Genomic DNA, 24,153 nt, shown 5'->3' on the forward strand with positions numbered 1-24,153 from the left:
CTGACTTGCAGGAGGACATCTACAGGAAGCCATGAAAGACAACATTCCTTGTAGCAGGACGTTTTCTCAGGTAGACCTCCGGTATGTGAGCATGGGTGTATGTATACCTGCCTTAAGTAGGGTTTAGAATCTCTGCGTTTGTCTGCTTTACGTTTGCGATTAATTGACTTTCTTTTTAAAATGTATAAAGGCTTAATTAGACTTATTTCCTTTGTCGCTTCCTTTTTTTAAATTTTATTTAAATGTGTAGTTCTTAGATTTCATAGACCAGACCAGTGTGTGCAGGTTCCTTGCTGTAGGCCAAGTACACCCGCCGCCCCTCCCACACAAGCGCCTTCAAATTAATTCGGGGTGAAAACCCATCAGACGACACACTGGCGAACCGTTTCGCATTCAGCCTTGCAGACATGTCGGATATTGTTCGGCGCCTAAATGAGTGTTGCCATGGACTCGGCCGTGCTGCTTATTAATCCAGACGGTGCCCTTTGACTCCGGGGCCCAGCTGACGTCAGCCCGATGTCACCCTCACTCACCCTCAACCCCTCACCCTCAACCCCTCACCCTCAACCCCTCACCCTCACTCACCCTCACCCTCACTCACCCTCAACCCCTCACCCTCACTCACCCTCAACCCCTCACCCTCACTCACTCACCCTCAACCCCTCACCCACCCACCCTCAACCCCTCACCCTCACTCACTCACCCTCAACCCCTCACCCTCACTCACTCACCCTCACTCACCCTCAACCTCTCCCCCTCGACCCCTCCCCCTCAACCCCTCACCCTCACCCTCACTCACCCTCACTCACCCTCAACCCCTCACCCTCAAACCCTGACTCACCCTCAACCCCTCACCCTCAACCCCTCACTCACCCTCACTCTCACTCATCCTCACTCACCCTCAACCCCTCACCCTCACTCACCCTCAACCCCTCACCCTCACTCACTCACCCTCAACCCCTCACCCTCAACCCCTCACTCACCCTCACTCTCACTCACCCTCACTCAGCCTCAACTACTCCCCCTCACCCTCACTCACCCAAAACCCCTCACCCTCACTCACCCTCACTCACCCTCAACACCTCACTCACCCTCACTCACCCTCACCCTCACTCACCCTCAACACCTCACCCTCAACCTCACTCACCCTCACTCACCCTCACCCTCACTCACCCTCACTCTCACTCAACCCCTCAACCCCTCACACTCACCCTCACCCACCCTCACCCTCACTCACCCTCACCCTCACACAGTGCAATAGTTCTCAGACCATTTCAGTTAGAGCTTTTAGAAATGTTTATGGCTTTTTTTATTTGTAATACTTTAGCATTGGCTACAGGAAACAAAAATGCTAAACATTTACAAGAAAAACCCATAAACAATTCTAAAAGCACTAACTCTAATGGTGCGAGACCTATTGCATTTCCAATGCTTGTTTTTCTTTCTGCAGCACTAATAATACCTTCTATTGCATAATATACCCCCTCATTTTGTTCCTTTTTAAATTAAATGTTTTAAGAGTTACCACTTTATTCCAATCAAGATGGCTTCAGGTGTGCCATACCTTTGTAATAAGTAGGACTGTTAGCGCTCTAGTTGTTCTTTAGAACACTCTGGGACATTCTGTCATTGGGCTATACTTGGGCTACATCTGGGTGATATTTGGGCTCTTTTGTCTCTGGTGGCCATTTTGGGAGACTGCATGTCAGAATGTTTTAATGAAATAGAAAAGGATTTGAGAAGTCACTCAAAATGTGCCCTAATTTTTCATTCTGCAGCACTAATCATACTTTCTATGGCAAAATATACCCCCTCATGTTGTTTCTTTTTAAATTAAATGTTTTAAGAGTTACCACTTTATTCCAATCAAGATGGCTTCCGGTGTGCCATACCTTTGTAATAAGTAGGACTGTTAGCGCTCTAGTTGTTCTTTAGAACACTCTAGGAGGCTGCAGTAGAACACAAAGGAATCAACTGACAGTCTCTGTCCTTGTTGGATGTACATGTTTTACTGAGAATGTCAGACTTCATTTTCACATGACTGAGAAAGATAATGTGAATTTACAGAAAATATGCTTTCAGTTTAGCTTATAGATCCCCTTCCAAACCACTGTGGGAAAATCATGAGATATTAGTTTTCTTTCAAACAATATTCATGATATCACAGCAGAAGGTTTTTTCACATGGTAAAATCACCTTAGAACCCACCACAATTCCTAAAATGAGTATGGTACCATCAACAAATGATTTATAATGTAACTAAAGTCCTAAAACCCTCTATTAACTACAATGCTTTTTAATGAGGTGCTATCATGTATATTGGTCCCAAGATGGCTGCCAACACTTCTTGGATGAAGTGCTGGCAGCCAATCAGATCAGATGTGTGGTTAGGCTCCGCCCAGATATATATCTTTTTTTGAACCTAAATTACTCAAAATCCACTGGAGCACATATATTGAGACCTAGCAAAGGCACATCGGGCTAACAGTCCCTACAATTTTGCCAAGTTTCGTGCAAATCCATTCAGCCGTTTGAGCTAAAAGTGAGGCCAACCGCCCTATGGAAATTAACATGGGAAAAACGCGTTTTGGGACCCCCCTTTTTTCTCGGCCCCCCCTTGATGAAACCCCCCCAAATTGTCAGGGGCTGCTCAGAAACAAAATGTTCCATTTTCCTGAAAATTTCAGCCAATTCCGTCCACAAACGCCAAAGTTATTAGACATAGAATTTTCAAAAATCCCATAGAGAAAAAATCCTAACTATATATACCTACTGGCGACCGCCAGTAGGTAATATATATATATATATATATATATATATATATATAAAATTTCTATGGCAAAATGAAACCCCTCATTTTGTTCCTTTTCAAATTAAATGTATTAAGTGTTACCACTTTATTCCAATCAAGATGACTTCAGGTGTGCCATACTTTTGTCATAAGTAAGTCTGTTAGCGCTCTAGTTGTTCTTTAGAACACTCTGGGACATTCTATCATTGGGCTATAGTTGGGCTACATCTGGCTGATATTTGGGCTACATTTGGTTTTTTCGTCTCTGGTGGCCATTTTTGGGCTACATTGGGCTACATTGGGCTACATTGGGCTACATTTGGGCTCTAACATATATATAGCCCAATGTAGCCCAATATATGTTTTTTCAAAGTTAATTTTCGTAAAATCCACTGGAGCATATATCTTGAGACATAGCAAAGGCACATCGGGGTACCAGTCTCTACAATTTTGCCAAGTTTGGTGGAAATCCATTCAGCCGTTCGGGCTAAAAGTGAGGTCGACCGCCCTATGGAAATTAACATGGGGAAAACACGTTTTGGGACCCCCCTTTTATCTCGGCCCCGCTTGATAAATCCCCCCCAAACTTTCAGGGAAGTACCGGGGCGCCGCGAGGCAAATTTGAGGAAATTTTCAGGCAGATTCCTCAACCGGCGCCAAAGTTATTCACAATAGAATGTTGAGATTTTGCATTGAAAATAATCCTAACTATAACTACCTACTGGCGACCGCCAGTAGGATATATATATATATATAACGAGCAAAAACACACCTGTGCTTCAGCAGGCACACATAGCACGCCGAGCCTTCCAGCTTTAAATTGCCTCGTGTCCTCGAATCTCAGCTTCTCCTTTTAATAATCACTCCATCATGCACCCTACGCGTTTCGAGGCCCACGCCTCTTCTTCCTGGGGCTGACAATGAAAGCAGGCTGTGTTTGCACCTTCAAGGATTTCAACTTTATTAAGTTTGAAAGCTGACGCCCTTAATGGGCGTGGCTACGTGATCTTTTTGCAGCCAGGGTAGCTGGTTGTTGTAGTCCAGGCACAAATGTCAACAACCCTTCAGACGGGTATTCCTGGTTTCAATGAGTTTAAAAAGTGTCCGTTAATCCCTTGAGTAGGGGGAGAATGTAGAGACTTCAGGACAAATGATGAAATGCGGAGCGCTATACCTTGCATTGCGTAGCTGCGTGCCACGCTCAGGCCTCCCTGTGCTGATTCACCATTCGTTTGAGCCAGGGATGGTGCTCTGCTGCGTGGCCAGGGGCAGCCACGGAATACAAAACGAGCAAAAACACACCTGTGCTTCAGCAGGCACACATAGCACGCCGAGCCTTCCAGCTTTAAATTGCCTCGTGTCCTCGAATCTCAGCTTCTCCTTTTAATAATCACTCCATCATGCACCCTACGCGTTTCGAGGCCCACGCCTCTTCTTCCTGGGGCTGACAATGAAAGCAGGCTGTGTTTGCACCTTCAAGGATTTCAACTTTATTAAGTTTGAAAGCTGACGCCCCTAATGGGCGTGGCTACGTGATCTTTTTGCAGCCAGGGTAGCTGGTTGTTGTAGTCCAGGCACAAATGTCAACAACCCTTCAGACGGGTATTCCTGGTTTCAATGAGTTTAAAAAGTGTATATATATATATTCACACAAACAAATCGCCCACAATGTGATCAAGTCCCCCTTGTAGGGATGAAACGCGTCATGGCTGCCTTCGTTTAAACTGTATGCTGAACCTGGAATAAACTGAGGCATTTTCTATCAGCTTTGTGGACCATGCTCTGTTTCCGTGTCCTGCGAGGGAGAAGCGGTATTAGGAGTTTGCTGATGAATAAACAGGCCAGACAAATTAAATCCATCATAAAACAGCGCTGGCCTGTTTTAAAAACTGACTTGGTTCTGGCCCCCAGGCTTCCAGACAATCCTGGGGTTACTTATCGGAGGGGACCCTCCTTTAAAACCCAGATCAGTCATGAATTCCCTGAGCTTGCCAAACAAGAGGATTGGTTGAAATCCCGGCCGGGATTTAAACGTTGCTCTACTTGCAGAGCCTGTAAATTTGGAAAAAACACCTCCCAATATTTGACTCCATTCAGTCCAGTTGCCAAAGACATCAAGGGCACATTCAACTGCAAAACTGACTTTGCTGTCTATGTCCTGACATGCACCTGTGGCCTCAGATATGTGGGCAGCACGAAGCTACAGGTGCATGCCAGGATACTCCAGCACTTACGTGCCATCGTCAACAACGATGGCGCGTATCCCGTTACCAGACATTTCAAAGCAAAACATATTAACAACTTACAATGCTTGGAATATTATGTCATTGCCTCTGTAACAAAATCTAGGCGGGGTAGCGACAGGGAAAAGATACTGAGGAGACTTGAGTCTCAATTTATCATTGAATTAGACAGCAGATTTCCTAATGGATTGAATAGAACGGAGGATTTACATGTTTTCTTATAACCAATCCTTATCTAATGATTTGTTTACGGGCCATTATCTGCTTTATCTGCTTCAACCTTGTAAATTTTGTTATGAATTTCATTATATACACTGTATATCACCCCTTTTTGTCAGTACTTTATGCACAACTGATTTTTTCATTATTCACTGGTTTAATGGATTCACATTACTTTCCCCATTCATTTTTGGGACACAGAAACTATGATACATTTTTTGGTTTGTTTTCATTTGAAACACTCATGGAGAGCATTCTTTGGAAGGTGGCTTGCAGCAGTTGCTTTGTCAAAATATACACAACCGAATTATATATTGTGAATCATTGCTGTCTATATCGCAGTTACACTGCTATTGCATTCATGCAGTAATTTAACCGATTGCGAAAGATGAATAGACAATATATTTTTGAATGGTCATATGCCTATCATCAGGATCTATCAATTGACGATACTGAGTGATTTTAACATGAAATTATTTATAAATATTTATGTACATATTTATTTATATGCCATGATTGCACAGAATACCTTGCGTTTTCGCACAATTGCATTTGCACTTTATCTGCGCACATTGCACTTTTGAATGACATATGACCATTATACAGATACACAAAACCAAGGAGTATCATATATTCCGAAATATATTTTCAAAAGGCCCGATGTAGGCACAGTTCATGTTCAAAGAAAAACTCTTCAGAGCAGGCTTTGCTTCTTCTTGTTTAATTTTTATTCGTTCTTATTTTCTTCAATCCAAAACAGTCACTTCAAAGGTTGATCATGTATATTATTTTACAGCATTACAGCCTACGCGTTTCGTCTGCACAGGGACATCATCAGGGCTCAAATTAAGTGAGAATTTGTTTATCATGAAACTCTTGAACTGTGCCTACATCGGGCCTTTTGAAAATATATTTCTGAATATATGATACTCCTTGGTTTTGTGTATCTGTATAACTGTTCAAGTGGCCTTTGCGGTGGACCACTCCAAGTTGAGTGTCAAAAGATTTGTTTACTTTTGTATTGTTAAATAATAGTCTCGTGAAGTGCAGGTAAATAGGTGACTCTCGCCGCAATATTTAGTGTGACATATGACCATTAGATATATTGTGTCTTTTGACATTGCAATCCATCGAACTGTAGCATTTATGCGGGTATCACGTGTCACTTTAACTGGACATCCACAGAACTTGTTTGAAATGAACTTTACATTGTGTCAAATATTGCAACTAAACACAAAATGTCTGCAAGATTTTTTTAAACAAAATGTAAATATTGAAAAAACACTACCTTCTGCTCTATTCTTGTATATACCAATTGTGGTATGGAAAACAGACTATCTAGGTCAGCCATAGGTAGTGTCTTCTCGGTTTTTATTTTCTAATCACATGGTGTTGCAAATGAGAAAAAAATCACTAATTGAATTTGTGCAATGTACCCTTTAAAAGGGATGTTCTTTCATTTACCTGACGATCTGTGACCAAGGGCGGACGCCCGAAACGTGTCAGATTTGGTGAACTTTCCTTGTCAATAAATTTTCCGAATGAAGATTGGGACTCGCGTGGTTTTTCCTATTTTCCTATTTTCTAACTGACTGGTAGCTTTGTGGTGAGTTACTACTGTATGTATATATATATATATATATATATATATATATATATATATATATATATATATTCCATCAAAAGAAAGTGACCCCAATTCAATTTGGTCGTTATTGATGCTGCGCTGTAAACAAGGCTAGTTCCCTCTGAATACACAGTGTTCCACAAGTAGTGGACAACTTGTAACAATCCAGTGTGCACTGCAGCCCTTGGAAAGGGTAGTTTGTGTCGAGGGTAAACAAATGATTCGGGGCCAGATGTAGGTGGCAATTTACCGACCGGTAACGTCCGATTTCGGCCGTTACCGACCAGTAAATGGTCATTTGTGATGTAGGGGCCCTATTTTACAAATCGGTAAATTTACCGAATCGGTAAAATACCGAATCGGTATTTTTACCGATTCGGTAACTTGCAGATGTAGGTGGGACTCTTCTGAGTCCCACAGGCCTTACAGAATCGGTATTTTACCACCCAATCCAATTGGGTGGTAAAATACCGAATCCAGGTGTGCATGCACATGTGTGCATGCACACCTATGCCATGTGACGGAGGGCATGTCTGTGTGCCACATGTCACACGTGCCTGAATTCGGGGTGCTGGAGGGTGTCAAAGTGACACCCCCTGCACCCTTGCAACATTCGGTATTTACCGAATACCGATTCGGTAATGCTTATTGATTCCTATGGGCTTCAATGCCCATAGGAATCAATGGGCATTACAGAATCGGTAATTCAATTACGATTGTACCTAAATCTCCCCCCTTCTATTTTACCGATTCATAAATACCGAATCTGTAAAATTCGGTATTTATGAATTGGTAAAACAGAATTACCTACATCTGTCCCTTAGTCACTTCAAAGAAGCCACTGAGAGGACAGACTGAGTTCACATCCTCAAGCCTCGTGGTTTGGTACAGCCGGGTGGGGAGGTAAGCACCTGCATGTAGACCACAAGAGCTCAGCTCACAGAGTCTGTGCGTTCCTTACCTTTCTCTTCACGACACAACCTGCATAACTACCAGGCAATATAAAGTGCCTGAAACGGCTACAGAAACACAAGATGTACTCTTGGAACCTAGCAACCAAATGCATCACCTTTGCAGGGTTCGTCCGCTGCTCTTTTCCTCCACTTAAAAAAAGGTTCTCACCACCTGGAATCTGTCAGAGACCTCTGGTTGCAGAGGATCACATTCATTCACAGGGGCGCGGGGTGATAGTAAGAGGCTACTTAGCCTTTCGTAGCCCAAGGATGCGCTCCTGAAGACGCGGAGGGCAGCACGGCTGAGAGAGGCTCGCCCTCCGCCCCCTGCTTCCCTCAGAGACGGCTCACGGAAATGACACTGGGCGAGCAAGAAACCTGAGCGGCTGTGCGGGGGCGTCCGGCACTGAGATCAGACAGTCCGGGCTCAGCCCTCACCCGGCAGGAACCCGGCGAGGCCATGCCCCGGGACGGTCCCCATCAAAGAGCCAAGGACCGCCGGTGCAATGAAAATCAGATCCCTTAATGCCGTTTAAATGACTCGCTTGGACGCCTGAGCAGAGCAGCACCGCCCAGCACTAAGCCACACCTAGGGGCGAAGGAACCTTCACAGGAGAGGTCATTATCGGGCACAGCCATGCACCTGCCCTCACCTGTGCACTTTCGTTTTCGGCCCTGGCAGCTCACCTCTGTTTCATCCCTCGGTGCCCGGCATCCCTGAGTCATGTCGCTCCGCCACACCCAGCCACCTGTGCCCCCAGTCGCGCATCTTTCGTCCAGCACCTCCGTCTCCCTTACCTCATCGGCGTCATGCTCCGCCATCTCCCCGTTTCCAACAAGCGCCATCGTTCGAAGCCTTCCTTCTCCAAGCAACAAATGCCGCTGCCCTGTATCCTCTCCCTCCTGCACCCCTGCTGCTGCTAGCGCCGCTGTCTCCACCGAATGAGGGGCAGCGCTAAGCCCCTAGCTGCTGTCACCTCCCCGGCGGCACTGACAGCACCTCCTCCTCCTCCGTTCACTCGCACACTCCCCGCGGCCCTGCTCCCTCCCCGGGGCAGGGCAGAGGGCGGCGCTCCTGTCACCGTCTTCTTGTTCACTCACGCTTCCTTCCCCTACAGGGAGGGGAGAGTCGAGGCACAACAGAAGGAACAGCCTTTGAATGAAAAAGGCAGCGACATAATAATATACGCCGGACCGGCCGTCATTACAAGATGGGAGGCGCCTGCGTCACTTCACGCTCACCAGGCAGCGCGTTATCATCATTATTGTGCTACTACATAGGGTGAGGTGAATATTCCAGCGCTTGCTATTTGTTTCCATGGGCCTGGATTTCTATATCTGTTCTGTGGTGGCAGGTACATCAGTAGGGTGAGTGACCTCCTGGCACGAAGATTAAGTCTGGCCAGCGCCTATAAATTCGGGACATAAGGTCAAAAATCAGTACAAAAGTTGAAAGAGGTCAATCAGTTTATAAATAAAATAAATAGATGTCCAACACAAGTGCAGGTCAAAATGGGTTTATTTGCCTTAGTTTGGATAACATATTACAGTACCGAGCAAACATTTATATGCAACTGAGCTTAGTTAAAGATTAAAAAACTGGCAAACATGTGCACACAAAGCAACATTTGACAGTGGACGTAAGGATGCAACAGGATTTTGCCCAGTTGCCCAATATCCACTAATGGTGGGACCTGAAGCAAAATAAATAAAACCACTTTTCCAACTAGATTATTGAATACTCTAAAATTTCACAAAATCATCCTACATGCTTATGCTTATATAAGGCTGCAGGGAAGTATGGTAATTCTGCATTAGAAAAACAAAGAACTGGGTTTTCAGTTAGTCCTTAACATATTTAGGATGGCCATCCGCGGGGGCGCTTAATTCATTCTTTTCAAGCTGTGAGATCGAACTGTTGTCCATCTAAAGTACCAAGTCATGAAAACTCCCGTGCTTTATCTCCAAACTTCTTTTTATTAGCATAGGTACAGGCCATACGCATAAAAACATTATCAGTGTAATTAATGCACTATTTTATAAATAATAAAACACCTTTTATGTACTTTAAAATTGGATGCCAACATACAAAAAAGTTAAGAGTAAATAGAGTTTAACTAGTATTAGTGTCCACGGCAGACTTTTCAAGTTTCGCCAAGGTGGGGGCGTTAACATGCCACATATACATCAAGTTATGGTTGTAGGAAAGTGCCCCTTTTTGCATGATTGCCCGCCACATTTTGCCTGATGTTGATGCTCCTTGACGGACACTGCCCAGGGTTCCTGCCAACCAGGTACCCAGAGCTTATGTTCTTTCAAGGGCTGGACTGTCCATAGCGGGCACCGGGCAATCCCCCAGTGCGCCACATGGGTGGGGGCCAGTTTTGGGCCCCTGGTGGCCATTTTTGTTACAGGGCCGTTTTAGCAGCATAGCTGCAATATCGGCCCTGTACCAAAATCGGCCCCGAGGGCCCAAAACCGGCCCGGCAAAGACGCACAAGTTACTACTTGTGTAACGATATATCTGTAAGAGACATTAGTGATAGATTCCTTACCTTAGAATATCCCCTGGCGTCAGACTGGATCCGGAAACTTTTGCGTAGCAGTACCCTTGCGTGTCGGTAGGTGACGTCTGCGGTCCGCGTCCGTCGTCGGTGTCGTGGGCGCCGTGATGACGTCGTCGGAGTACTTAGACGCCGCCTCCGCGTGCTGACGTCAGTTCTTAGACACAGCTTTTCCGCGCCAGAAACGAAGAGCTATGCCAAAAACCAACACTGGTGCCATGAAACTAGGGGATGACCTTAACCCTAGATATCGGTTCGCAGAACGGGGAGGATGGGTGGGTCGGTAAGGAATCTATCCCTAACTAATGTCTCTTACAGATATATCGTTACACAAGTAGTAACTTGAGCATCTGAAAGAGACACATTAGTGATAGATTCCTTACCTTAGAATAGATACCCCAGCAATACCAACCCCGGTGGTGGGTCTGCGAACCAATAATCACACCAGAAAGTCCTGGAGGACGGAACGGCCAAAGAAGCCATCCCTCCGGACTTGACTGTCCAGGCAATAATGTTGTGCAAACGTGTGCAGCGAGGCCCACGTAGCCGCCTGGCAAATGTCCTGCAAGGGCACACCTCGGCCCAAGGCAGTTGTAGTCGCTGTGGCTCGAGTAGAATGAGCCCTCAGCCCCACAGGGGGTCCTTCTTAGCCAAGGAGTAACACGCCTGGATACACAAGATGATCCACCGTGAGATGGTCCGCTTGTGCACCGCTTTCCCCTTCTTAGCGCCCACGTAACCAACAAAGATTTGGTCATCCACCCGGAACTGGCGTGTGCGATCCAAATAAAATGAGAGCGCATGTTTTGGGTCCAGACGGTGGAGCCTCTCTTCCTCTCTCGAGGGATGCGGAGGCGGAAAGAAGGTGGGCAGGGTGATAGATTGCCTAATGTGGAAGGCCGTGACTACCTTGGGTAGGAAAGAGGGCCTTGTCCGCAACACAACCTTGTCCGGATGGACTGAAAGGAAGGGAGGTTTACAAGATAGAGCCTGTAGCTCACCCTCTCTCCTGGCAGAGGTGATGGCTACCAGGAAGGCAGTCTTCAAAGTAAGAAGGCGAAGAGGAAAGTTGTGGAGTGGCTCGAAGGGAGCGCACATCAGAAATGTAAGATTCAAGTTCAAGTCCCACTGAGGCATCACAAAGGGCACAGGAGGGTACGTATGCGTGATGCCTTTCAGGAATCGATTAACGATAGGGGACTTGAACAAAGAAGGTTGATCAGGCAGCCTCAAAAAGGCTGAAAGAGCAGAAAGGTAGCCCTTGATAGTGCTCAGAGCAGATCCCTGCTGGGCAAGAGAAAGAAGGAAGAGAAGAACCTCAGAAAGAGGGGCATTGAGGGGATCCACAGCCTTTGCTGTGCACCATGCCGCAAATCTGTTCCACCTGCAGGCGTATACCGACTTTGTGAAGGGACGCCTGGCTGCCAGATTGATGTTACAAACTTCAGGAGGCAAGTCAAATGGCATCAACTGTCGCCGCTCAATCTCCAAGCATGGAGGTGGAGACTAAACAGGTTCGGGTGGAGGACCGTCCCCTGATGCTGCGACAGAAGGTCCTCTTGAAGAGGCAGACCAACCGGGGGATCGACTGACATACTGAGTAGCTCGGGATACCAGTACCTTCGTGCCCAGTCCGGAGCCACAAGGATGAATTGTGCCCGGTCGCACCTGATCTTCTTCAGCACTCTGGGCAGAAGTGGTATAGGCGGAAAGGCGTACAACAGACCGCAACTCCACTTGCGATGAAAGCGTCTCCGAACGAGTGCCGCCTTGAAATTCCAACGCGCAGAACTGATGACATTGCAAGTTCTCTTCGGTGACGAATAGATCTAACCAAGCCTCTCCCCACTGCAGAAAGAGACCTTGCGCCACGTCCGAGTTCAGACGCCATTCATGATCCATCATGCACCGGCGGCTGAGTTCGTCCGCCCTGGCGTTCAGAGAACCTGCCAGGTGTTGAACCACCAGAGTCACGCCCTGATGTTCCAGCCATTGCCAGAGGCGCAGAGCTTCCTGGCAGAGGGTCCACGACTCCACCCCGCCCTGTTTGTTGCAGTACCACATGGCGGTGGTGTTGTCCGTGAACACCTGCACTACACTCCCCCGGACAGAGGGGAGGAATGCCTTCAGTGCTAGACAAATCGCCCGCAGCTCCAAAAGGTTGATATGGAGCTGGGACTCCGCCGGAGACCAGAGGCCTCTGATCTCCGCCTCTCCCATGTGGCCTCGCCAGCCCTGGAGGGAAGCGTCCGTCACAACTACGTGCTCCGGTTGGGGAAGGGTGAGGGATCTGCCGCTGACCCAATTGTGGTCCGTGAGCCACCACTGCAGCTGTCTCGCAGTGCCCTCCGATTTCAGGACATGGTCGGACAGGTTGCCCTGATGTTCGGCCCACTGAAACTTCAGGTCCCACTGCAGAGCCTGCATCCACCACCGGGCGTGATGCACCAGAAGGATGCAGGAAGCCATCAGCCCCAGAAGCCGCAGCGTCAACCTGACCGAAACTCTGGATCAAGGCTGGAAGATCGGAATCAGAGCCTGTATATCCCGAACCCGCTGCTCGGGTGGGTAAACTCGAAACTGCGCCCAGTCGAGAACCGCTCCGATGAGAAGGAGCTTCTCAGAGGGACACTGGTGTGATTTCGGCACTTTGATGGAGAACCCCTGCTGGTGCAAGAGGTCTGCCGTTGTCTGGAGGTGGTTGACGACTGTCTGGGGCGGGCCCGCCTTCAACAACCAGTCGTCGAGGTAGAAGAAGACTGAGACCCCTAACCGGCGCAGATGAGCTGCGACCACCACCATCACCTTCGTGAACACCCGTGGGGCGTTGGTAAGGCTGAAGGGGAGCACGGTAAACTGAAAGTGCACGTGGCCTACCGTGAACCTCAGGTAACGCCGGTGGGCCGGCAGGACGGGGATATGGAAATAAGCGTCCTGCAAGTCAAACGCTACCATCCAGTCTCCTGGATCCAGGGCAGCTAAGACCTGAGCCAGAGTCAGCATCTTGAACTTCTCCTTCCGGAGGAAGCCGTTGACGTTCCGTAGGTCCAAGATAGGGCGTAGGCCCCCTTTGCCCTTCTTGGGTACCAGAAAGTAGTGGGAGTAGCAACCACGTCCTACTTCTGGCCCGGGAACGCGCTCGATGGCCCCCTTGGCCAAGAGGGCCGAAACTTCCTCCTGCAGAAGCCGCAAGTGATCCCCCGATACGCAGTGGTATTGCGGTGGCATGGCTTGAGGGGTCGTCTCGAAGGGGAGGGAGTAGCCCCTCCGGACGATCTGCAGCACCCACCTGTCTGAAGTGACAGTGCGCCAGTGAGAGTGGTGATGGCGAACCCTGCCCCCCACTGGCGTCACATGGGCCGAGAAGCACGGACTAGGAGGGTTTAGAGGTGGATGCTGCGGGGGAAGGTGTGGACTGGCCTCGCCGTTGTCCCCGACTGCCTCCACAGCATTTTTAACGGCCGCCACCGCGCTGGATGTTAGTCTGCGGCGTGTGGCTGGCGGCACATGTGGGGGCGCCCCTTCCTTGGCCACAAAAGGAGCGAAAGGCACCCGTTTGCTGGCGCGGGGTCGAGAGGCCCAAGGACTTGGCCGTAGCCCTGGAGTCCTTAAAGCGCTCAAGCGCGTGGTCTGCCTTGTCGCCAAAAAAGGCAACGGCCATCAAACGGCATGTCCATCAGAGTGTTTTGGACATCTGCCGAGAAGTTGGCGGACCTCAACCAAGCGTGGCGTCTAACCGCCACCGTCGTTGCCATCGCTCTACCTAGTGAGTCGGTGGTATCCAGCCCACACCGGATGGAGTATTTTGCTGCATCCCAACCTTCCACAAGGGCTTGGCCGAGTTTGGCCCGTACCTCCAATGGACACTCTGGCAGCACTTCCGCAACCATCGTCCACAGAGAGTGGGTGTAGCGGCCCAAGAGGCATGCAGTGTTGGAAGACCGCAATCCAAGACTAAGGGAGGAGAAGATCTTTTTCCCGTACTGCTCGTACCTCTTGGATTCCCTGTCCGGCGGAGCCGACTGGGAATGCGGTCTGGGAATTGGAGGCCTGGATGACCAGACTCTCTGGGGTGGGGTGGGTGGACAGGAAACATGGGTCGCCCGGGGCCGGGCGGTGGCGTCTGGCCACGTTCCTATCTACGGGCGGACCCGTAGCGGGCCTGGACCAAGTGCCCAAAAGAACGTCGGTCAAGGCCTCATTAAAAGGCAGCAGAGGCTCGGCCGAGCTTGGCTGCGGTTTAAGGACCTCAGTGAGGAGGTTAGTCCTCACGGTTGTGACGGGGAGCTCAAGACCCAAGGCCTTGGCAGCCCTCATCAACACCACACTATAGGTTGCCCCCTCCTCCGAAGCCACAGTAGGAGGGGAGACAAAACCAGTGTCTGGAGAGGTGTCCAGGCCACTGGCCTCCCCAAGGTCTCCTGCCCAGTCCTAATGAGACTGACACTCCTTGGTCAGAGGGTCCTCAGACCCCTCCCAATCCTCCTCATCACCCATCTCCTGATACTCAGGGTTGTAAATCAATGGGGCCTGTTCGTAGAAGTGAAAATCTCCAAACGGCGTCGAAAGCGGCGCCCAGCGGCGCCGTTCCGACGCCGGAACAGGAGCAAAGGAGACATCGGGGACGGCGCCGCCCGAGGACGGTGCCGGGGGGGACACCAGACGGACCGACGCCGGGGGGTCGTAAGGTCCACCGGTGACGATCCAGAGCCCGAAGAAGGTCCAGTGGGGTCCCGCGACACCGGGGGACCGCTTGACCTTGCGTCGCCGGGCCCGAAGGCGCCGGCGGTGTCGGGACCGTGGGGCCCTGCGGCGCCAGGCCCGAAGGCGCCGGCGGCGTCGGGGCCAAAGCACCCGACGGCGTTGGGGCCGAAGCCCCTGACCCGCTAGGGGCCCCAGACGGGTCCCCTGGGCCCGAAGGCACCACGGAGCCCGTCGGAGGAGAAAGGGACCTCATGGCCATGAGGAAGCGCTCGATCTCCTACGGCGTCACGTCTCACCCAAGGACCGGAGGGTGTGGGGCAGGTCGCAACGCCCACGACTCGGAAGGAGCCGCGTGGGCGGTGTCACCCAAACCCCCGGCCGCATCGCGCGACCGTCGGGGGGAGTCAGAAGAGCGATGACGCCTCTTCGACTTCTTGTGCTTCTTACCTGACGATGACTTCGACCCGGAGGAGTGGTGCCGACTCCCGGAGCTGTGGTGGCTCCGTCCCCGCGACCTGTCCCTCGACCTCCCGTGGGACCGGGACCTCACGCGCGCGGTGCCGACTTCCAGAGTTCGAGTCGCCTGCGGGACCTCTCCCGCCTGGCTTTCGAAGAGAGGGCCCGGCAGTCGGAGCAGGCCTTGTCGTCGTGGTCGACGCCTAGACAATTTAGGCACAGGTGGTGAGGATCCGTGACCTACATCGTGCGGTCGCAATCCTCGCAGTGCTTGAAACCAGGCATCCTACGACACCGATCGGAGTGGCAAGACTTCGCGAAATGATCAAAAATGATCCCAAAAAGTTAGTCAAAAATTGACTAGGGTTACTGCTTTTTCCAGATCTGCGCTGGCTGGCGCGGAAAAAAGAAGAACTGATGTCAGCACGCGGAGGCGACGTCTAAGTACTCCGACAACATCATCACGGCACCCACAACGACGGACGCAGAGTCACAGACGACGCCTACCGATGCGCAAGGGTACCGCAAAAGTTTCTGGATCTAGTCTGACGCCTGGGGATATTCTAAGGTAAGGAATCTATCACTAACGTGTCTCTTTCAGATCTCAGTGGCACCTCCAATCCTCCCGAGTGGGGAGGGGGGCCGGCCGAGCACTTTGCCAGGGCCGGTTGTGGTTCCCAGTCCGGCCCTGGTTCTTTCCTTAAAACTGTAATGTGTACCCTCAAATTGGCACCTCTCTGGGCACATGTAAGTCCCTTGTAAAAGGTGCCTTAGGTGCCAAGGGCCTTTGACCAGAGAAGGCCTCTAAGAGCCGCAACACTTGTTGTGCAACCCTTAGAGGTCTTGTACTTTTTTTTTTTTTTAAATCATTGAAATGAACAAACTTGAACATACAAGCATACAATTAGTACATCTCAGCACAGGTAAGAAGGCAATACACATTTATAAGGGTAGCCCAGTAGAAACATACAATGACAGGTCGTTTAGCGAGCAGTGTGGGTGAGATTGAGGCGGTCAGAGGCCTATGATATACAGCATCATGAGCAGTTGGCTGGGGGATGTGATCTTATTATAACTTAAACTACCATTTAGGATAGTATGGTTTGGGGGTCGTTTCTGGGGGGCTTGAGTCAGCATCCGTGTCATCTAGGCTTTGGAGGTAGATGACCATGGGGGCCCAAATGTCGTGTGACCGGCTCGCAGGGGGCATGAGATTCCAAAATTCAGTTAGGTGTGTTTGGCAGTGTGCAGCATCAGCAAGCCAAGACTTGGTCGACGTTGCTGGTTTGCGCCCCCAGTGGATTGCCACCCTACGTCTGGCCAGCACCAACAGCATCGCTACCAGACGGCGGCTGGCTTCAGGAATCTTTTTGACATACCCGAGTAGGCACATGAGTGGGTCTAGTGCAGAGGTCTTCAAACTTTTTTACTCTGAGCCCCCCTAAGCAAAATGTTTTGAGGTCGGGCCCCCCTTCAAAACTTTATGGCAAGGATTGGGGGAGCGGGAGGGACATGGCTGCGTGCAGGGAGCGGGGCTTATGAGATGATTTCAGGAATAATTTTTCTATAGCTTATGAACCACACCAAATATGAGACTTATAAAACAGCAAATGCATGAAACAAAAACAGATATTCAAAACAAACTGCTCCCCATAATTGGGGTGTTGTGAGCCCCTCACACTCTTTGACCCCACTGCAACTATACTTGCTGCACTAATGATAATTGCAGTCCTGAGTAGCAGGCTACCTCCTCTGCCTCTTTTACCTCTTCCCCACCATGATGGATCATCACCTCTGTCCTATGCTTGAAAGGACAATACGCTCGGATGCCCCTTTTTTTTAAAGGTAGACAGTCATTATTGTGATGCAGTGGGCCCCCCAAATTCCTCGGCCCAAGTCCTTCTGCATCTGCATCTACTCCTTTATGATAACCAGCAGTGTCCACTTACACACTTGGCAGCAGTACCAGCTTCACTAATGTCCCTTTAAAACAAAAAAAAACTTAATTGTCCCCTTCTTTGGGGTATCTCTCTAAAGAAGCGGTCTCTGGCCATTTGTAAACATTTGCATAGAGTGCTCACTATTCTGGGCCTTCTCTGTGACAATATCTATGAATCTCGATCCTTTCCTCTGTCTCCTAGACCTTTTCTGTGAGGCCCCAAGGATCGAGAGGATTAGGGCTCTGCATCTGAATGCAACCCTACTGGCCTTCTACCAGCCACCCCATGGACTCAGCTTTCACACAAAAAACTTCCCCTGAATGGTTAATACCGACTTTGACATGGCTGTGCCTGAAATTGAAGTGGGTGGTGGTAGTGCAGAAAGTTAAAAAAGAAACCGGCCTTCTTACCAGCCATTATTTGATTGAGTCACTTAAAGCCAGGGCCACTGGAATTATGAGTTTCTGCAGCAGCAGCGCTTTCCACATAATTATCAGTTTACCGCATTTGCTACATAATCTCCAGATTTCAATGACAAAAAACTTGATTCTAGCTCAAACGGAACAAAAGTTACTTAAAGCGTGACAAAGTGTTCTGGAGCAGTGGAAGGCCCTTTGCAAAGACTGGTAATCTTGTAGTTGCTTACTGCTGTATTTGGGTGTTAAACTGGTACTAATGAGGTGAAATATTTCCCTTGACAGCGTTACCGTGAGTTAAAATGACAAAATATTGAAGTAATGCTAACTACAAAATGTGGCGCATTGTGCCGCATAATTTACCTTTTCTTGCTGGATAATAAAGCTGCCGTATAATTGTGTGGTCTTCTGCTGAATAATTCCAGTGGATCTGCTTAAAGCTTTATGGTGGCAAAGATCTATTCTTTTTAAGATGTAATGTAACAGAGTTATCAGCTGAGATTAAGCATGGGCGAATTTTGCGAATCTGGCGTTCGCGAATTTTGCGAATTTGCGAACTCGCAATCCGCAAAATCCGCGAATTCTCGTGAATTTGCGGATTTTTTTTTGTGTTCGCAAGGGTTTCTGCCAGTTCGCGAGAATTTGGTACTAGTTCGTAATTGCGAACTTACTTGTCGGCTCGCAACGGTCGCGACTATGTTGTTTCTACGCCTGGTTCATCATCACAGCCTCCCAGCACCCTCTGTTTCACCACTGCCACCCTCTCTTTGACCCATGCCACCCTCTGTTACATCAATGCCACCCTCTGGATCATCATCCCTGTAGATGATGGGGGGGGAAAAGCAAGCACACCTGCCCTGCTTCAACTGACATGAATTACTTTGGGGTTAGTTTATTAATGTGTCACTGTTTTAGAATTCCAGGTCTGGCACCTGCTTCCTTATCAGTAATTTGCTTTCTGTTGCAGTGCACTTTTTTTTTCCAGGACCTTTGTGGCCTACTTCTAGCTATTCTATGAGCCTGCTGTGAGGGTCAGAGCAGGGTCATACAATTGTTGCAACTAGCAACTGAACTCTGGAGGGGCCCCAGTCAGGAAGCACTACAGTGAATTGTTACTAATGATGAGTTTGAACTCTTGCACCTGCCGATTGCTTTCAGTTTTGCAAAACTCGTTTTTCTGCAATTTCGCGGGATTCGCGGGGCGCGAACTTACCCGCGCGGTCGTGAACGGGCACGGCCATCTTGTTTCTCATTCATTGCTATGGTTCTGGGCATGCTTCTTGTATCCTCTCTAAATCTGTGCCATCCTTTGCTTGTTTGAAGTTTTTTTTGATCTATTTTACTTATTATCTACCCCTCTATTTTTCTAGCCCTATATTTTTGTGTTTACTGCTACTTTTTGTTAATTTTAAACTACTTTTTTAAACTCTTTTCTTTTCTTCTCTTCCCTATTCTATTTTCTTTACTCCTTTCCGCCCAGACCATGGTGAAGGGAGCCGGGAAGCATCCAGAGAAGGGGAAGGGTCCCGCACCCCGTGCCCGGCTCCCGTGCGGGCGTTTGAGGGGGGAGACAGTCGCACCCCGGGAGATTTTCAGCCCGGAGGAGATGGGCGCACTAGTGTTCTATGTACAGCGCTACCTCCCCAGGACCATAATGGCAGGCGGCAAGATCGGAGGCGGGTACGGGAAGCGGGATCGCCGGAAGCGGTGGGATAAGGTGTGCCGGGCCATGTACCACCACTCTCGGGTCCGGCGCACCTACAGCCAGGCCACCCACCGCTGGACGGATGTCCTGACCCGTGAACGAGATCTGCTCGACCTGCTTGGCCTCGAGATCCCCGGACTTGGTGAGTAGTAGTAGTAGCTATTTCTTTACTACTCTGTTTTCTCCTGCTGTGTTATTATATTGCAATTTTTTTTTACCAAGAGCAATAATGCTGCTCATTACATTGTAGGTATATTATATTTCAAAATCTTCTGTGCATTTCAGGTGCACTGCTCTCCTTCTCAGTAGTGTTGCTACTATGCTTATTTGTTTCCGATTTTGTGTTAATTTCATTGGCCAGTGAAATTATGTACGAGTGTAGTTTAAAGAACTGCGTAATGCTACACACTAAGGTTCAGATGTTTAATTACCGGCGCATCCCTGCCAAGTAGCAGGGATGCGCCAGTAATTGTGCGCAACGCCACTATCACCCATGGTGCACTGTATTTACAATGCGGCGCACCATGGTCCCAAAACGTCACCAAAGCGTTACGCATCTGTGCCGTAAGTAAGCGTGGGCGGAAAATCCGTTCCGCTCGCGGATTTTGCGGATTTTCGGGAAATCCGCAATCCGCGAGATTTGCGGATTTCCCGCAAAATCCGCAAATTCGCACGCAGCGGATTTTTTTGGCGGCGCGCGGCGTTGGTGATACAATTTTTGCGGCGCGCGGCGTTTATCATCGTTTGCCGAGTTGTTTTTTTCGATAGTTTGCGAGTGCTGCGCCATTTTGGATCTTGCTGTGTGATCCCGCGGGAATTGGCGAGCGCGATTACGTCATCGCGGCTTGCCAGCGATAGTTTGTCAACGCGAGTACGGCGAGATCACGTCTCGCGGTACTTCGCAATTGCGAGATTTGAGATGCGGCGAGCGAAAATATAAATTTGCAATTCTGCACAAGAAATCCACCAGCAAGCAGCATAAACCTTCTAGAAATGATGATTTTTATGTGAATAACTCCTTAGTTTGACATTTGCCTGCACTTTTTTAGCGAGGAGTCCATTTTGGGGAGGGGGGCAGGGGGGTGGGAGGAAGGAAGTGCCCCATAGTCTTCAACTTCCTGTTCCTGTTCAGCAGGCTCCTCCCAGTGCTTTGTCCATCTCCTGGTCACTTTTCATTTGGATGTGGACCTGGAAGGATTACTTTTTGTGGATGCTGCTGGATCTTTGGATTTGAGGCCTTTTTGACTTTCTTTGGATCACTGTTGGATTAGAAATTTTACAAGTAAGTTTGTTTGGGGCATTACAGTTGCTGCAACTAAACTTTTTGGATTTTCGATTTTTGGGCTGTTTTGGGGCCTTTTGCCCAGGGGTACTCAGTGGTGGGTGGACTGATTCTTTCTGTGGGTTGTCTTGAACTTAAACATCATGGAGGCCATAGATGAATTGGGATTGTGCTGATTTTTCTGTGTTTTTCGATTTTTTTTTTTTGTAAAATTTTGTGTTTTTCGATTTTTGACCTGTTGTTGGGGCCTTGACCAGGGGTAGTGAGTGGTACATGGGCCTAGTCTTTCTGTGGGCTGTCTTGAATTTAAACATCATGGAGGCCATGGATGGAATGGGATTGTGCTGATTTTGCAGTGTTTTTCGATTTTTGGGCCTGTACTTGTGGCCTTTTCACCAGGGGTATTTGAGTCTAGCATGGGCCTAGTCTTTCTGTGGGCTGTCTTGAATTTAAACATCATGGAGGCCATGGATGGAATGGGATTGTGCTGATTTTGCAGTGTTTTTCGATTTTTGGGGGTGTTCATGGGGAGGGACATGCCATGTGGCTGGTGGCCATTTTGAGTGCAGCTACAGGCACTGGCCATGTGCTGGCAGGCAAGTGGCCATTTTGAATGCAGGCTTTGTTGTTAGGCCTCCAACCATTTTGCCTACTTTTCAACCTTTATTTATGCCCAGGGGTAGTGAGTCTTGCATGGGCCTAGTATTTCTGTGGGTTGTCTTGAATTTAAACATCATGGAGGCCATGGATTGAATGGGATTGTGCTGATTTTGCAGTGTTTTTCGATTTTTGGGTGTGTTCATGGGGAGGGACATGCCATGTGGCTGGTGGCCATTTTGAGTGCAGCTACAGGCACTGGCCATGTGCTGGCAGGCAAGTGGCCATTTTGAATGCAGGCTTTGTTGTTAGGCCTCCAACCATTTTGCCTACTTTTCAACCTTTATTTATGCCCAGGGGTAGTGAGTCTTGCATGGGCCTAGTATTTCTGTGGGTTGTCTTGAATTTAAACATCATGGAGGCCATGGATTGAATGGGATTGTGCTGATTTTGCAGTGTTTTTCGATTTTTGGGCCTGTACTTGTGGCCTTTTCACCAGGGGTATTTGAGTCTAGCATGGGCCTAGTCTTTCTGTGGGCTGTCTTGAATTTAAACATCATGGAGGCCATGGATGGAATGGGATTGTGCTGATTTTGCAGTGTTTTTCGATTTTTGGGCCTGTACTTGTGGCCTTTTCACCAGGGGTATTTGAGTCTAGCATGGGCCTAGTCTTTCTGTGGGCTGTCTTGAATTTAAACATCATGGAGGCCATGGATGGAATGGGATTGTGCTGATTATGCAGTGTTTTTCGATTTTTGGGGGTGTTCATGGGGAGGGACATGCCATGTGGCTGGTGGCCATTTTGAGTGCAGCTACAGGCACTGGCCATGTGCTGGCAGGCAAGTGGCCATTTTGAATGCAGGCTTTGTTGTTAGGCCTCCAACCATTTTGCCTACTTTTCAACCTTTATTTATGCCCAGGGGTAGTGAGTCTTGCATGGGCCTAGTCTTTCTGTGGGTTGTCTTGAATTTAAACATCATGGAGGCCATGGATTGAATGGGATTGTGCTGATTTTGCAGTGTTTTTCGATTTTTGGGCCTGTACTTGTGGCCTTTTCACCAGGGGTATTTGAGTCTAGCATGGGCCTAGTCTTTCTGTGGGCTGTCTTGAATTTAAACATCATGGAGGCCATGGATGGAATGGGATTGTGCTGATTTTGCAGTGTTTTTCGATTTTTGGGCCTGTACTTGTGGCCTTTTCACCAGGGGTATTTGAGTCTAGCATGGGCCTAGTCTTTCTGTGGGCTGTCTTGAATTTAAACATCATGGAGGCCATGAATGGAATGGGATTGTGCTGATTTTGCAGTGTTTTTCGATTTTTGGGGGTGTTCATGGGGAGGGACATGCCATGTGGCTGGTGGCCATTTTGAGTGCAGCTACAGGCACTGGCCATGTGCTGGCAGGCAAGTGGCCATTTTGAATGCAGGCTTTGTTGTTAGGCCTCCAATCATTTTGCCTACTTTTCAACCTTTATTTATGCCCAGGGGTAGTGAGTCTTGCATGGGCCTAGTCTTTCTGTGGGTTGTCTTGAATTTAAACATCATGGAGGCCATGGATTGAATGGGATTGTGCTGATTTTGCAGTGTTTTTCGATTTTTGGGTGTGTTCATGGGGAGGGACATGCCATGTGGCTGGTGGCCATTTTGAGTGCAGCTACAGGCACTGGCCATGTGCTGGCAGGCAAGTGGCCATTTTGAATGCAGGCTTTGTTGTTAGGCCTCCAACCATTTTGCCTACTTTTCAACCTTTATTTATGCCCAGGGGTAGTGAGTCTTGCATGGGCCTAGTATTTCTGTGGGTTGTCTTGAATTTAAACATCATGGAGGCCATGGATTGAATGGGATTGTGCTGATTTTGCAGTGTTTTTCGATTTTTGGGCCTGTACTTGTGGCCTTTTCACCAGGGGTATTTGAGTCTAGCATGGGCCTAGTCTTTCTGTGGGCTGTCTTGAATTTAAACATCATGGAGGCCATGGATGGAATGGGATTGTGCTGATTTTGCAGTGTTTTTCGATTTTTGGGCCTGTACTTGTGGCCTTTTCACCAGGGGTATTTGAGTCTAGCATGGGCCTAGTCTTTCTGTGGGCTGTCTTGAATTTAAACATCATGGAGGCCATGGATGGAATGGGATTGTGCTGATTATGCAGTGTTTTTCGATTTTTGGGGGTGTTCATGGGGAGGGACATGCCATGTGGCTGGTGGCCATTTTGAGTGCAGCTACAGGCACTGGCCATGTGCTGGCAGGCAAGTGGCCATTTTGAATGCAGGCTTTGTTGTTAGGCCTCCAACCATTTTGCCTACTTTTCAACCTTTATTTATGCCCAGGGGTAGTGAGTCTTGCATGGGCCTAGTCTTTCTGTGGGTTGTCTTGAATTTAAACATCATGGAGGCCATGGATTGAATGGGATTGTGCTGATTTTGCAGTGTTTTTCGATTTTTGGGGGTGTTCATGGGGAGGGACATGCCATGTGGCTGGTGGCCATTTTGAGTGCAGCTACAGGCACTGGCCATGTGCTGGCAGGCAAGTGGCCATTTTAAATGCAGGCTTTGTTGTTAGGCCTCCAACCATTTTGCCTACTTTTCAACCTTTATTTATGCCCAGGGGTAGTGAGTCTTGCATGGGCCTAGTCTTTCTGTGGGTTGTCTTGAATTTAAACA

Source organism: Lissotriton vulgaris, chromosome 3_1 (assembly GCF_964263255.1).
Source record: "Lissotriton vulgaris chromosome 3_1, aLisVul1.2, whole genome shotgun sequence".
Classification (NCBI taxonomy): domain Eukaryota; kingdom Metazoa; phylum Chordata; class Amphibia; order Caudata; family Salamandridae; genus Lissotriton; species Lissotriton vulgaris.